Source organism: Henckelia pumila, chromosome 4 (genome assembly GCF_033568475.1).
Source record: "Henckelia pumila isolate YLH828 chromosome 4, ASM3356847v2, whole genome shotgun sequence".
Lineage (NCBI taxonomy): Eukaryota > Viridiplantae > Streptophyta > Magnoliopsida > Lamiales > Gesneriaceae > Henckelia > Henckelia pumila.
Window position 1 is genome coordinate 187,627,032 of NC_133123.1, and position 13,082 is coordinate 187,640,113.

The window sequence follows — 13,082 nt, forward strand, 5'->3', positions numbered from 1 at the left end:
TCAGCTTGTTCATACGAAGCTCCTCTCGATACCTACAGCAAGTATCTCGGTCTAAGAGACGGAGACGCTCAAATTACAACCCGAAGATGATCTTTCGGGGCGTTTTTCCCGTAGGACGGGCTGGGACCCACTGAAGCATCCTGCGTCACCCAGATCGCACGTTCACGTCGTGTGATTAAGTCTATTGCATCTTTTCTATCCGCGAATTGGACTGAAAGAGTCGAAAATAGGACGGCGAGGAATCGGAAAAACAAGAAGTACGAGTAAGAAAAAAAGAAATTAATGAAAAAGGAATGCAACACGAGGACTTCCCAGGGGGTCAACCATCCTAGCACTGCTCTCACCCAAGCACGCTTAACTTCGGAGTTTTGATGGGATCCGGTGCATTAGTGCTGGTATGATCGCACCCAATAGTCAATGAATTTTTATTTTTGTCTCTCGAATTGCGGATCGGAGGAACAGGAGCTGCAGTTTCAAACGGACATAACTTTCGATCGGCTAAGAGTTACGGGAGCTTCAGCCTGTTCACACGAAGCTCCTCTCGATACCTACAGCAAGTATCTCGATTTAAGAGACGGAGACGCTCAAATTACAACCTGGATATGGTCTTTCGGGGCATTTTTCCCGTAGGGCGTGCTGGGACCCACTGAAGCGGCCTGCGTCACCCAGATCGCACGTTCACGTCGTGTGATTAAGTCTATTGCATCTTTTTTATCCGCGGATTGGACTGAAGAGTCGGTAATAGGACGGCGAGGAATCGGAAAAACAAGAAGTACGAGTAAGAAAAAAAGAAATTAATGAAAAAGGGTGCAACACGAGGACTTCCCAGGGGGTCACCCATCCTAATACTACTCTCGCCCAAGCACGCTTAACTTCGGAGTTCTGATGAGATCCGGTGCATTAGTGCTTGTATGATCGCACCCAACAGTGAATGAATTCTTTATTTTTTTGTCTCTCGAATTGCGGATCGGAGGATCCGGAGCTGCAGTTTCAAACGGACATAACTTTCGATCGGCTAAGAGTTACGGGAGCTTCAGCCTGTTCACACGAAGCTCCTCTTTATACCTACAGCAAGTATCTCGGTCTAAGAGACGGAGACGCTCAAATTACAACCCGGAGATGGTCTTTCGGGGCGTTTTTCCCATAGGGCGTGTTGGGACCCACTGAAGCGGCCTGCGTCACCCAGATCGCACGTTCACGTCGTGTGATTAAGTCTATTGCATCTTTTCTATCCGCGGATTGGACTGAAAGAGTCGGTAATAGGACGGCGGGGAATCGGAAAAATAAGAAGTACGAGTAAGAAAAAAAGAAATTAATGAAAAAGGGGTGCAGCACGAGGACTTCCCAGGGGGTCACCCATCCTAGTACTGCTCTCGCCCAAGCACGCTTAACTTCGGGGTTCTGATGGGATGCGGTGCATTAGTGCTGTTATGATCGCACCTAACAGTGAATGAATTTTTATTGTTTTGTCTCTCGAATTGCGGATCGGAGGAACAGGAGCTGCAGATTCAAACGGACATAACTTTCGATCGGCTAAGGGTTACGGGAGCTTCAGCCTGTTCACACGAAGCTCCTCTCGATACCTACACCAAGTATCTCGGTCTAAGAGACGGAGACGCTCAAATTACAACCCGGAGATGGTCTTTCGGGGCGTTTTTCCCGTAGGGCGCGCTGGGACCCACTAAAGCGTCCTGCGTCACCCAGATCGCACGTTCACGTCGTGTGATTAAGTCTATTGCATCTTTTCTATCCGCGGATTGGACTGAAAAAGTCGGAAATAGGACGGCGAGGAATCGGAAAAACAAGAAGTACGAGTAAGAAAAAAAGAAATTAATGAAAAAGGGGTGCAGCACGAAGACTTCCCAGGGGGTCACCCATCCTAATACTGCTCTCGCCCAAGCACGCTTAACTTCGAAGTTCTGATGCGATCCGGTGCATTAGTACTGGTATGATCGCACCCAACAATGAATGAATTCTTTATTTTTTTGTCTCTCGAATTGCGGATCGGAGGAACAGGAGCTGCAGTTTCAAACGGACATAACTTTCGATCTGCTGAGAGTTACGGGAGCTTCAACGTGCTCACGCGAAGCTCTTCTCGATACCTACAACGCGTATCTCGGTCTAAGAGACGGAGAAGCTCAAATTCAAACCCGAAGATGGTCTTTGAGGGCATTTTTCTCGTAGGACATGCTGGGACCCACCGAAATGGCCCGCGTCACCCAGATCGCATGTTCACGTCGTGTGATTCAGTCTATTGCATCTTTTCTATCCGTGGATTGGACTGAAAGAGTCGGAAATAGGACGGAGAGGAATCGGAAGAATTAGAAGTAAGATTAAGAAAAAAAGAAATTAATGAAAAAGGGGTGCAACACAAGGACTTCCCAGGGGGTCACCCATCCTCGTACTGCTCTCGCCCAAGCACGCTTAACTTCGGAGTTCTGATGGGATCCGGTGCATTAGTGCTGGTATGATCGCACCCAACAGTGAATGAATTCTTTATTTTTTTGTCTCTCGAATTGCGGATCGGAGGATCCGGAGCTGCAGTTTCAAACGGACATAACTTTCGATCGGCTAAGAGTTACGGGAGCTTCAGCCTTTTCACACGAAGCTCCTCTTTATACCTACAGCAAGTATATCGGTCTAAGAGACGGAGACGCTCAAATTACAACCCAAAGATGGTCTTTCGGGGCGTTTTTCCCGTAGGGCGTGCTGGGACCCACTGAAGCGGCCTGCGTCACCCAGATCGCACGTTCACGTCGTGTGATTAAGTCTATTGCATCTTTTCTATCCGCGGATTGGACTGAAAGAGTCGGTAATAGGACGGCGGGGAATCGGAAAAATAAGAAGTACGAGTAAGAAAAAAAAATTAATGAAAAAGGGGTGCAACACGAGGACTTCCAAGGGGGTCAACCATCCTAGTACTGCTCTCACCCAAGCACGCTTAACTTCGGAGTTCTGATGGGATCCGGTGCATTAGTGCTGTTATGATCGCACCCCACAGTGAATGTATTTTTATTGTTTTGTCTCTCGAATTGCGGATCGGAGAAACAGGAGCTGCAGTTTCAAACGGACATAACTTTCGATCGGCTAAGAGTTACGGGAGCTTCAGCCTGTTCACACGAAGCTCCTCTCGATACCTACACCAAGTATCTCGGTCTAAGAGACGGAGACGCTCAAATTACAACCCAGAGATGGTCTTTCGGGGCGTTTTTCCCGTAGGGCGCGCTGGGACCCACTAAAGCGTCCTGCGTCACCCAGATCGCACGTTCACGTCGTGTGATTAAGTTTATTGCATCTTTTCTATCCGCGGATGGGACTGAAAAAGTCGGAAATAGGTCGGCGAGGAATCGGAAAAACAAGAAGTACGAGTAAGAAAAAAAGAAATTAATGAAAAAGGGGTGCAACACGAGGACTTCCCAGGGGGTCACCCATATTAGTACTGCTCTCGCCCAAGCACGCTTAACTTCGTAGTTCTGATGGGATCCGCCGCATTAGTGCTGGTATGATCGCACCCAACAGTGAATGAATTCTTTATTTTTTTTGTCTCTCGAATTGCGGATCGGAGGAACAGGAGCTGCAGTTTCAAACGGACATAACTTTCGATCGGCTAAAAGTTACGGGAGCTTCAGCCTGTTCACACGAAGCTCCTATTGATACCTACAGCAAGTATCTCGGTCTAAGAGACGGAGACGCTCAAATTACAACCCAGAGATGGTCTTTCGGGGAGTTTTTCCCTTAGGGCGCGCTGGGGCCCACTGAAGCGGCCTGCATCACCCAGATCGCACGTTCACGTCATGTGATTAAGTCTATTGCATCTTTTCTATCCGCGGATTGGACTGAAAAAGTCGGTAATAGGACGGCGAGAAATCGTAAAAATAAGAAGAACGAGTAAGAAAAAAAGAAATTAATGAAAAAGGGGTGCAACACGAGGACTTCCCAAGGGGTCACCCATCCTAGAACTGTTCTCGCCCAAGCATGCTTAACTTCGGAGTTCTGATGGGATTCGGTGCATTAGTACTGGTATGATCGCACCCAACAGTGAATTAATTCTTTATTTTTTTGTCTCTCGAATTGCGGATCGGAGGAACAGGAGCTGCAGTTTCAAACGGACATAACTTTCGATCTGCTGAGAGTTAAGGGAGCTTCAACCTGCTCACGCGAAGCTCTTCTCGATACCTACAGCGGGTATCTCGGTCTAACAGACGGAGAAGCTCAAATTCAAACCCGAAGATGGTCTTTGGGGGCATTTTTCTCGTAGGACGTGCTGGGACCCACCGAAGTGGCCCGCGTCACCCAGATCGCACGTTCACGTCGTGTGATTCAGTCTATTGCATCTTTTCTATCCGTGGATTGGACTGAAAGAGTCGGAAATAGGACGGAGATGAATCGGAAGAACAAGATGTAAGAGTAAAAAAAAAAGAAACTAATTAAAAAAGGGGTGCAACACGAGGACTTCCCAGGGGGTCACCTATCCTAGTACTGCTCTTGCCTAAGCACGCATAACTTCGGAGTTCTGATGGGATCCGGTGCATTAGTGCTGGTATGATCGCACCCAATAGTGAATGAATTCTTTATTTTTTTGTCTCTCGAATTGCGGATCGGAGGAACAGGAGCTCCAGTTTCAAACGGACATAACTTTCGATCGGTTGAGAGTTACTGGAGCTTCAGCCTGCTCACGCGAAGCTCCACTCGATACCTATAGTGCGTATCTAGGTTAAAGAGATGGAGACGCTCAAATTCCAAAATGGAGATGGTCTTTCAGGGCATTTTTCCCGTATGTCGCGCTGGGACCCACCGAAGCGGCCCGCGTCAACCAGATCGCACGTTCACATTGTATGATTCGGTGTATTGCATCTTTTCTATCCGCGGATTAGACTGAAAGAGTCGGAAATAGGACGGAGAGGAATCGGAAGAATTAGAAGTACGAGTAAGAAAAAAAGAAATTAATGAAAAATGGGTGCAACACGAGGACTTCCCAGGGGGTCACCCATCCTAGTACTGCTCTCGCCCAAGCACACTTAACTTCGGAGTTCTGATGGGATCTGGTGCATTAGTGCTGGTACGATCGCACCCAATAGTGAATGAATTTTTATTGTTTTGTCTCTCGAATTGCGGATCGGAGGAACAGGAGCTGCAGTTTCAAACGGACATAACTTTAGATCGGCTAAGAGTTACGGGAGCTTCAGCCTGTTCACACGAAACTCCTCTCGATACCTACAGCAAGTATCTCGGTCTAAGAGACGGAGACGCTCAAATTACAACCCGGATATGGTCTTTCGGGGCATTTTTCCCGTAGGGCGCGCTGGGACCCACTGAAGCGGCCTGCGTCACCCAGATCGCACGTTCACGTCGTGTGATTAAGTCTATTGCATCTTTTCTATCCGCGGATTGGACTGAAAGAGTCGGTAATAGGACGGCGAGGAATCAGAAAAACAAGAAGTACGAGTAAGAAAAAAAGAAATTAATGAAAAAGGGGTGCAACACGAGGACTTCCCAGGGGGTCACCCATCCTAGTACTGCTCTCGCCCACGCACGCTTAACTTCGGAGTTCTGATGGGATCCGGTGCATTAGTGCTGGTATGATCGCACCCAATAGTGAATGAATTTTTATTGTTTTGTCTCTCGAATTGCGGATCGGAGGAACACGAGCTGCAGTTTCAAACGGACAAATCTTTCGATCGGCTAAAAGTTACGGGAGCTTCAGCCTGTTCACACGAAGCTCCTCTTGATACCTACAGCAAGTATCTCGGTCTAAGAGACGGAGACGCTCAAATTACAAACCAGAGATGGTCTTTCAGGGCGTTTTTCCCGTAGGGCGCGCTGGGACCCACTGAAGCGGCCTGCATCACCCAGATCGCACGTTCACGTCGTGTGATTAAGTCTATTGCATCTTTTCTATCCGCGGATTGGGCTGAAAAAGTCGGTAATAGGACGGCGAGAAATCGGAAAAATAAGAAGTACGAGTAAGAAAAAAAGAAATTAATAAAAAAGGGGTGCAACACGAGGACTTCCCAGGGGGTCACCCATCCTAGTACTGTTCTCGCCCAAGCATGCTTAACTTCAGAGTTCTGATGGGATCCGGTGTATTAGTACTGGTATGATCGCAACCAACAGTGAATGAATTCTTTATTTTTTTGTCTCTCGAATTGCGGATCAGAGGAACAGGAGCTGCAGTTTCAAACGGACATAACTTTCGATCTGCTGAGAGTTACGGGAGCTTCAGCCTGCTCACGCGAAGCTCTTCTCGATACCTACAACGCGTATCTCGGTCTAAGAGACGGAGAAGCTCAAATTCAAACCCGAAGATGGTCTTTGGGGGCATTTTTCTCGTAGGACGTGCTGGGACCCACCGAAGTGGCCCGCGTCACCCAGATCGCACGTTCACGTCGTGTGATTCAGTCTATTGCATCTTTTCTATCCGTGGATTGGACTGAAAGAGTCGGAAATAGGACGGAGAGGAATCGGAAGAACAAGATGTACGAGTAAGAAATAAAGAAACTAATTAAAAAAGGGGTGCAACACGAGGACTTCCCAGGGGGTCACCTATCCTAGTACTGCTCTTGCCCAAGCACGTATAACTTCGGAGTTCTGATGGGATCCGGTGCATTAGTGCTGGTATGATTGCACCCAATAGTGAATGAATTCTTTATTTTTTTGTCTCTCGAATTGCGGATCGGAGGAACAGGAGCTGCAGTTTCAAACGGACATAACTTTCAATCGGCTGAGAGTTACTGGAGCTTCAGCCTGCTCACGCGAAGCTCCACTCGATACCTATAGTGCGTATCTAGGTTAAAGAGACGGAGACGCTCAAATTCCAAAATGGAGATGGTCTTTCGGGGCATTTTTCCCGTATGTCGCACTGGGACCTGAAAGAGTGGGTGCCCGGTGAGCCAACTTGTGGCTAAGGGCTTTGATGACTCTTTGTATAAACAATCTTTTGTTTAATATAATTTACAATTTTATTAATGGCAATGACTTTATCTTTCTTCATATTGTTATATTGTGATATACTATTGTTGTTTTGATAAAGACCTTGAATATATTATAGTGTATGTAAGATGTGGTAGTGCATGGAGATGACTATCATTAAACACATCTTATAGTCACTGTATATTCTAAACAGTTCCTAGTCGATTGAGTCGTCCGATAATAAGGATAAGGATCGCTCGAGTTTGAGACTAGCATTTGCGATGCAGAGTACCACGTTTCATTGGTAAGGAACATAGAGATGTTCGAAGCATGCAAATGGATATTCATACGATGAATGATCGAATTACCCTATCCGAACTTTCCAAGTGGTTATCACTTATCGAGTGGATAAAGTCCGCGGTTTTGGTTGTACACCATTAGTCCTTACTACTTGAAACATCATTGAGACTCTATATGCTAGTACTGTGCTTTGACTCGTTTACCGACTCTATTGGGGTCATCAGGTGTCGGGATTGGGTACAGTTACAACACATCTAGGAGTCGATGCTTTGTTGTCAAGGATTCACCACATACTTGCGAGTGTGGATATCCTATGCAATATGAGGAGATATTAGTGTGACAAATCTCTGGCCAGAGTACATGATGTGTTTTAAGAAATGGTTTCTTAGTAGCACATGCGATGTCACTATTTGATCTTCAAGATGCGTTGCATAGTTATCAAATCTCGAACGACTCTCGATTTACCAATGTTTGTTGATTCGATCGGGATATATGGATGAAGGGACCGTACTGTATGCTAACCAAAATCTATTGGTTCTTGTAGGCACTATCAGTGATACCTAGGGAATCATGGGGCGATGTTGCTAGGCACTCTTACCATGATTCGATGGGCAAGTCGGAAATTATTGTTCCGAGTCACAAGGAGTTGTGAGCCCACGGCTAGCTGTATCCCTGAACCATTGAGGGTCACACAGAGTAATGGATTTTTAATCCCCGTTGAGATAGTTAAATTTAAAGAGTTAAATTTAATGAACAAAGAAGTGGGACTTCTTATTTAAGAGTAGAGGAGTAAGATTTCCTAAAATGACATAGGGATGGGCATTTTTGGAAATCACTGAATTCGGATTCAAAAAAATTTATCTTGACTTTAAAAGGTGCAAAAATGGTTTCTGTGCACATTGGTGAAATCGGTTTATCAATCGGAGTCATGATGAATTTTATATTAATTTCTGAACATGCGGGCTTTGCTTGTCAGGCTTGAACTTATGACTAATGGGCTCTAAGCTGTTAGCAGCCCACATTATAAATAAGTTATTGCAGTACAGAAATTAGAAATCAGAGGTCACAATTTTCGAAAACCTAGTTGTTTTTCTCTCTAAAGTGGCCGCCCCCTCCCTCTCTCTATCAGGAAAATCCAGCCTGTGAATTTTGAATTTGCAGTCTGGTTTAACGGATCAAATTCGTTAATTCTCTTCGTAGAAACTTCTGATAGATTTTCTAGTGCAATCTATCAGAGAGATTAAATCTCTGTTCGTGGACCTGATTGAAGAACAGTTCGTCCATCAGTTCCAGGGATATACAACAAGAACAGAGTAATCTGTTGGTGTCCATAATCTCGATTCGAGATTGGAGGTAAAAATTTATAATTGTTATTTAATTTTTACACACACAATTTAATCGTAAAGTTTTGATACCCATTATGGAATCGTTCCATATAAAATTTTTAAACTTCCGCTGCACCGGGTATCAATTCTGATTGATCTGATCGCCGTTCTCCAACAGTGGTATCAGAGCCAGGTTGCTCAGATCAAGCGATTAAATTAATCGATTGTACAAAAAATTTTTAAGCCTCGATTTTTGAAACAAAATAATTTTTTTTTTAAAAATAAAAAATTTTTTTTCGGGCAAAACACGGGCAGCGATTGGATCGCTGCCCGGGGGGCAGCGATTGGATCGCTGCCCGGGGGGCAGCGAGGGTCGCGTGCGCTGCCCAGCGCACAGGGCAGCGATCGTCGCTGCCCGGCCCGAGCCCCTTTGGGGCGCGGGCAGCCCGGGAGCGTCCCGGGCGGCCCGCGAAAAATAATTTTTTAATTTTAAAATTAAAATTTTAATATGTTAAAATTCTATTTTTGGTCTGGTCGAAAATTGTTTTTGATTGGTCCACAAGGCATCGGATCGAATTGTTCGAGTCCGAAAATTTCAAAATTGATTTTTGGATAAATTTGAATTTTTGGAAAATTTATAGATTTTATCCGTTAAATCAGATTTTATGAAATTAATTATTTTTGGTACAATTGATGATAAGATATGATCTTATGGAAATATTGAGTAAAATATGATTTTATGTATAAAATTGGATTTTATATGTAAAATATGATTTTATTTGATAAAAAGATAAAATATGATTTTGTATGTAAAATAATATTTTATATATGGAATATGATTTTATCCTTTTAAATTTAATTGCCATTGCATGTTATCCAATAAATTAATTTTGAATTAAATGTTATTGGATAAGGATGATCGATTGCCATGACCAATTTTGTAGGTGTATGTTAGGAATTTACATTTGTTTTTATTGTTGTTGGATTTATTAATGGGCCTGGTTTATGGCCCAATATGAATTGTCATATGTAATAAAAGTGGGTCTGGTTTATGGCCCGTTCCCACCCCTTAAAATGTATCCCCTACTTGTCATGGTTATTTATTGTAAATACATTAGACTTAGTGGGAGATGAAGATTTGAAGATGGAGGTGGGCCCAGCAGACAATAAAGACAGAAAAAATGTAAATTGGAAGCTCAATGTAATAGGATTGCATTGCATACCTGCATATTACCTAGGATTGGACTTAGACTCGTGATTGGCAACCACGGGTCGATTAGAAATGGAATCGATCATCCTATATAATATATGATATTATAGTTGTATGCATGTTTTAGACAAAATTGTATGAATCCCGCAAGCATACAAATTTTTAAAATGATGAGACAAATTTTCAAAATTAAAATCCCTCATTTTAAATATGATTTAAAATTGATATCAAGATAAATAAAGGAAATTTAAATATTGTTTAAATGTTCCTACCTTCCATCAACGATCAATGTATGAGATGCTACCCGCGGATACGGTCCGGCTCATATTATTGGGGGGGCCCGTTCGTCGGAAAGCTGTACATTGGATCGACACATGTTGTAAGTTGGGTGGAACTCCCATGGAATCGGCTCATATTATTGGGGGATCCACATGGCAACCGTCCATCACAACTTAATATTGATGGGTCATCTTGACATGTCACAATAAACGGCGTCATATTATTGGGCCCTTATTGGACATGAGGTAAAAACGTGGAGGTTGCTTTGGAAGCAATTGGGCTCTACCTTTTGAAAATTATGGTTGGCTGATATTATTCGGGACCATAGTTTGTCAATTGGACTCCATGTTCCCACTAAGGAAAACAGTTTCCCGTTTTTACTAGAGGGTAGTGAAACCGTTAAAAAAGTGGGAGTGAGATTCATAAAATAAATTTCGCCATATTTTATGTCTTAGTAAATTAATTAAATAATCATCGATAATTGTCTGTTTCATCTCAGTATATCATTATGATGAATCTTCGCAATCCACATGTTTCAATTCTCCAACAAAACGAACTTACTGGCGCAAACAATACAGAATGATTCCATAAGTTAAGATTGTCCTAAGTTCGGAAAAGATTTTCTAAGTGTTAGAAAAGGCTTCTCCGAAAACAGCCCCGGCTGATGTAACTGCCGAAAGGTTGGCCGAACTAGAGAAATGGTTGGACCATGATCTCAAGGCCAAATGTTACATGAAAAATTGGACAAGTCTAAACAAGTTTGCCATCACTGCAAGAAACCCGGTCATTGGAAATGTAACTGCAAGGAATACCTCGAGCAGTTGAGAACTGCAAATGGTATGTTTTACATTGAAATAAATGTTTTTCTTAATACTACTTCTTGGGTATTGGATACCAGATGTAGATCTCATATTTGCAATGAGTTGCAAATGATGACAAGAAGTAATAGGCTAAGGATGGGTGAGACCCAGTCAAGGCTCGGGAATGGTTCCAGAGATAAATCCAAAGCTATAGGAGACATTTATTTAATTTTGCAGAACAATTTTAAGTTATTTTTGATAGATGTTTTATTTGTTCCAGATTTTATTAAAAACATTATTTCTGTTTCTATGCTTGATAGAGATGGTTATTCTTGCAATTTTGTGAATGAGATTTGCAATATTTACAAGAATGAATGTTTGATTGGAAATGGACAACTTGAAAATGATCTATATAACTTAAAATTAAAAGACGTTCCAATAAATTATGTTGATAAACCGGTAACAACAAACAAAAGGAAAATCGATAGTCAAAACCCGGCAAACCTTTGGCATGCTAGGCTAGGTCATATTTCCTCAAGGAGGATGAACAAGCTAGTGGGAGAGGGCATGTTTGATATGTCTGATATTAACTCTCTACCTACTTGTGAGTCCTGCCTGAAAGGAAAAATTACTAAATCTCCTTTTAAGGGGAAACCTGAGCGTAGTCAAAATCTGTTGGATTTGATCCATACAGACGTTTGTGGTTCATTTAGAATTGGTACTCAATATGGCCACACCTACTTCATTACCTTTACTGATGATTATTCTAGGTATGAGTATTTATATTTAATGAAATATAAGTCTGAAGCATTTGAAAAGTTCAAAGAATTCAAGGCTGAAGTAGAAAACAAGCTAGGTAAAAGTATTAAAGCTCTTCGATCGGATCGAGGTGGAGAATACTTAAGTACCGAGTTTTTGGACTATCTGAAAGAGAATGGGATTCTCTCTCAGTGGACTCCTCCTATGACACCTCAGCTGAATGGTGTATCGGAGCGTCGTAATCGAACTTTGTTGGACATGGTTCGATCCATGATGAGCTTCACTGAGCTTCCACCTTCAGTTTGGGGCTACGCGCTTGAAACGACGGTGTTGTTGTTGAACAACGTCCACACCAAAGCAGTGGACAAAACACCATACGAGTTATGGAATGGCAAAGCTCCTAAGTATTCGTACTTGAGGTTTTGGGGATGTCCTGCTTACGTGAAGCAGATAGTGAGAGATAAGTTGGATAGTCGATCCACCTTATGTTATTTTGTAGGGTATCCGAAGAATTCAATCGGATATTATTTCTATCATCCTGCTGAAACAAAGGTGTTTGTTTCAAGGAATGTCACCTTCTTGGAGAAGGAGTTCTTATTGGATAAGAAAGGCGAGATGATGGAACTCGAAGAAATTCGAGAAGAATCCGAAATACAAAATAATGATCCTACACCTCAGGAACCATTGATGCACACGCCTATACCTAGAAGATCCGAGAGGACTTCTAGACCTCCCATTCGATATGGTCTTCTTCTTGAAGGGGATCAAGATGAACCCGATGTTGGATGTGATCCAAGAAACTTCAAGGAAGCAATTTCTGATGCGGATTCAAATTTATGGCTTGAAGCTATGCAGTCGGAAATAGATTCGATGCATACAAACCAAGTTTGGTCTTTAGTTGATCCTCCCGATGGAATTGTTCCAATAGGGTGTAAATGGATCTACAAGAGAAAGCTTGGGCCTGATGGTAAGGTATTGACCTACAAGGCACGATTGGTAGCGAAAGGTTATACTCAAAGACAAGGAGTTGACTATGATGAAACCTTTTCACAAGTTGCAATGTTCAAGTCCATAAGAATCCTTATTGCCATAGCTGCTTGGTATGACTATGAGATATGGCAAATGGATGTGAAGACTGCATTTCTTAATGGAAACATTAAGGAAGAGATCTATATGACGCAGCCTGAGGGATACACATCCATGGGAAGCGAGCATAAGGTATGCAAGCTTCAGAGATCAATCTATGGTCTCAAACAAGCATCAAGAATTTGAACCAGAAATTTGATGAAACAATAAAGGATTTTGGTTTCATCAAGAACCCGGAGGAACCATGCGTGTACAAGAAAGTAGTTAAGGATGCTGTGACATTCTTAGTACTTTATGTTGATGACATCCTACTCATTGGGAATGACGTAGGGATGTTGCAGTCAACAAAGATATGGTTATCAGGTAGATTCTCGATGAAGGATTTGGGTGAGGCATCCTATATTCTAGGGATAC

General features: G+C 42.9%; 13 non-coding genes across 13 annotated transcripts; all 13 read right to left on the minus strand.

Moving 5' to 3' along the window:
* Positions 1-290: 290 nt before the first annotated feature.
* Positions 291-409, minus strand: LOC140868563 (5S ribosomal RNA). The gene has a single exon (XR_012145974.1). It is a non-coding gene; the product is annotated as a 5S ribosomal RNA (ribosomal RNA).
* A 395-nt stretch (positions 410-804) lies between these two features.
* Positions 805-923, minus strand: LOC140870298 (5S ribosomal RNA). The gene has a single exon (XR_012147265.1). It is a non-coding gene; the product is annotated as a 5S ribosomal RNA (ribosomal RNA).
* A 400-nt stretch (positions 924-1,323) lies between these two features.
* On the minus strand, positions 1,324-1,442 carry LOC140869125 (5S ribosomal RNA). Its single transcript, XR_012146515.1, has one exon. It is a non-coding gene; the product is annotated as a 5S ribosomal RNA (ribosomal RNA).
* Positions 1,443-1,841: 399 nt separating this feature from the next.
* On the minus strand, positions 1,842-1,960 carry LOC140868574 (5S ribosomal RNA). Its single transcript, XR_012145985.1, has one exon. It is a non-coding gene; the product is annotated as a 5S ribosomal RNA (ribosomal RNA).
* Positions 1,961-2,360: 400 nt separating this feature from the next.
* LOC140868296 (5S ribosomal RNA) lies at positions 2,361-2,479 on the minus strand. Its single transcript, XR_012145720.1, has one exon. It is a non-coding gene; the product is annotated as a 5S ribosomal RNA (ribosomal RNA).
* A 398-nt stretch (positions 2,480-2,877) lies between these two features.
* LOC140868143 (5S ribosomal RNA) lies at positions 2,878-2,996 on the minus strand. Its single transcript, XR_012145574.1, has one exon. It is a non-coding gene; the product is annotated as a 5S ribosomal RNA (ribosomal RNA).
* A 399-nt stretch (positions 2,997-3,395) lies between these two features.
* LOC140868376 (5S ribosomal RNA) lies at positions 3,396-3,514 on the minus strand. Its single transcript, XR_012145796.1, has one exon. It is a non-coding gene; the product is annotated as a 5S ribosomal RNA (ribosomal RNA).
* A 401-nt stretch (positions 3,515-3,915) lies between these two features.
* On the minus strand, positions 3,916-4,034 carry LOC140868501 (5S ribosomal RNA). The gene has a single exon (XR_012145915.1). It is a non-coding gene; the product is annotated as a 5S ribosomal RNA (ribosomal RNA).
* A 401-nt stretch (positions 4,035-4,435) lies between these two features.
* Positions 4,436-4,554, minus strand: LOC140868447 (5S ribosomal RNA). Its single transcript, XR_012145865.1, has one exon. It is a non-coding gene; the product is annotated as a 5S ribosomal RNA (ribosomal RNA).
* A 400-nt stretch (positions 4,555-4,954) lies between these two features.
* Positions 4,955-5,073, minus strand: LOC140870242 (5S ribosomal RNA). Its single transcript, XR_012147212.1, has one exon. It is a non-coding gene; the product is annotated as a 5S ribosomal RNA (ribosomal RNA).
* A 399-nt stretch (positions 5,074-5,472) lies between these two features.
* LOC140869301 (5S ribosomal RNA) lies at positions 5,473-5,591 on the minus strand. Its single transcript, XR_012146680.1, has one exon. It is a non-coding gene; the product is annotated as a 5S ribosomal RNA (ribosomal RNA).
* Positions 5,592-5,990: 399 nt separating this feature from the next.
* On the minus strand, positions 5,991-6,109 carry LOC140867927 (5S ribosomal RNA). The gene has a single exon (XR_012145367.1). It is a non-coding gene; the product is annotated as a 5S ribosomal RNA (ribosomal RNA).
* Positions 6,110-6,510: 401 nt separating this feature from the next.
* Positions 6,511-6,629, minus strand: LOC140868111 (5S ribosomal RNA). Its single transcript, XR_012145544.1, has one exon. It is a non-coding gene; the product is annotated as a 5S ribosomal RNA (ribosomal RNA).
* Positions 6,630-13,082: the final 6,453 nt, after the last annotated feature.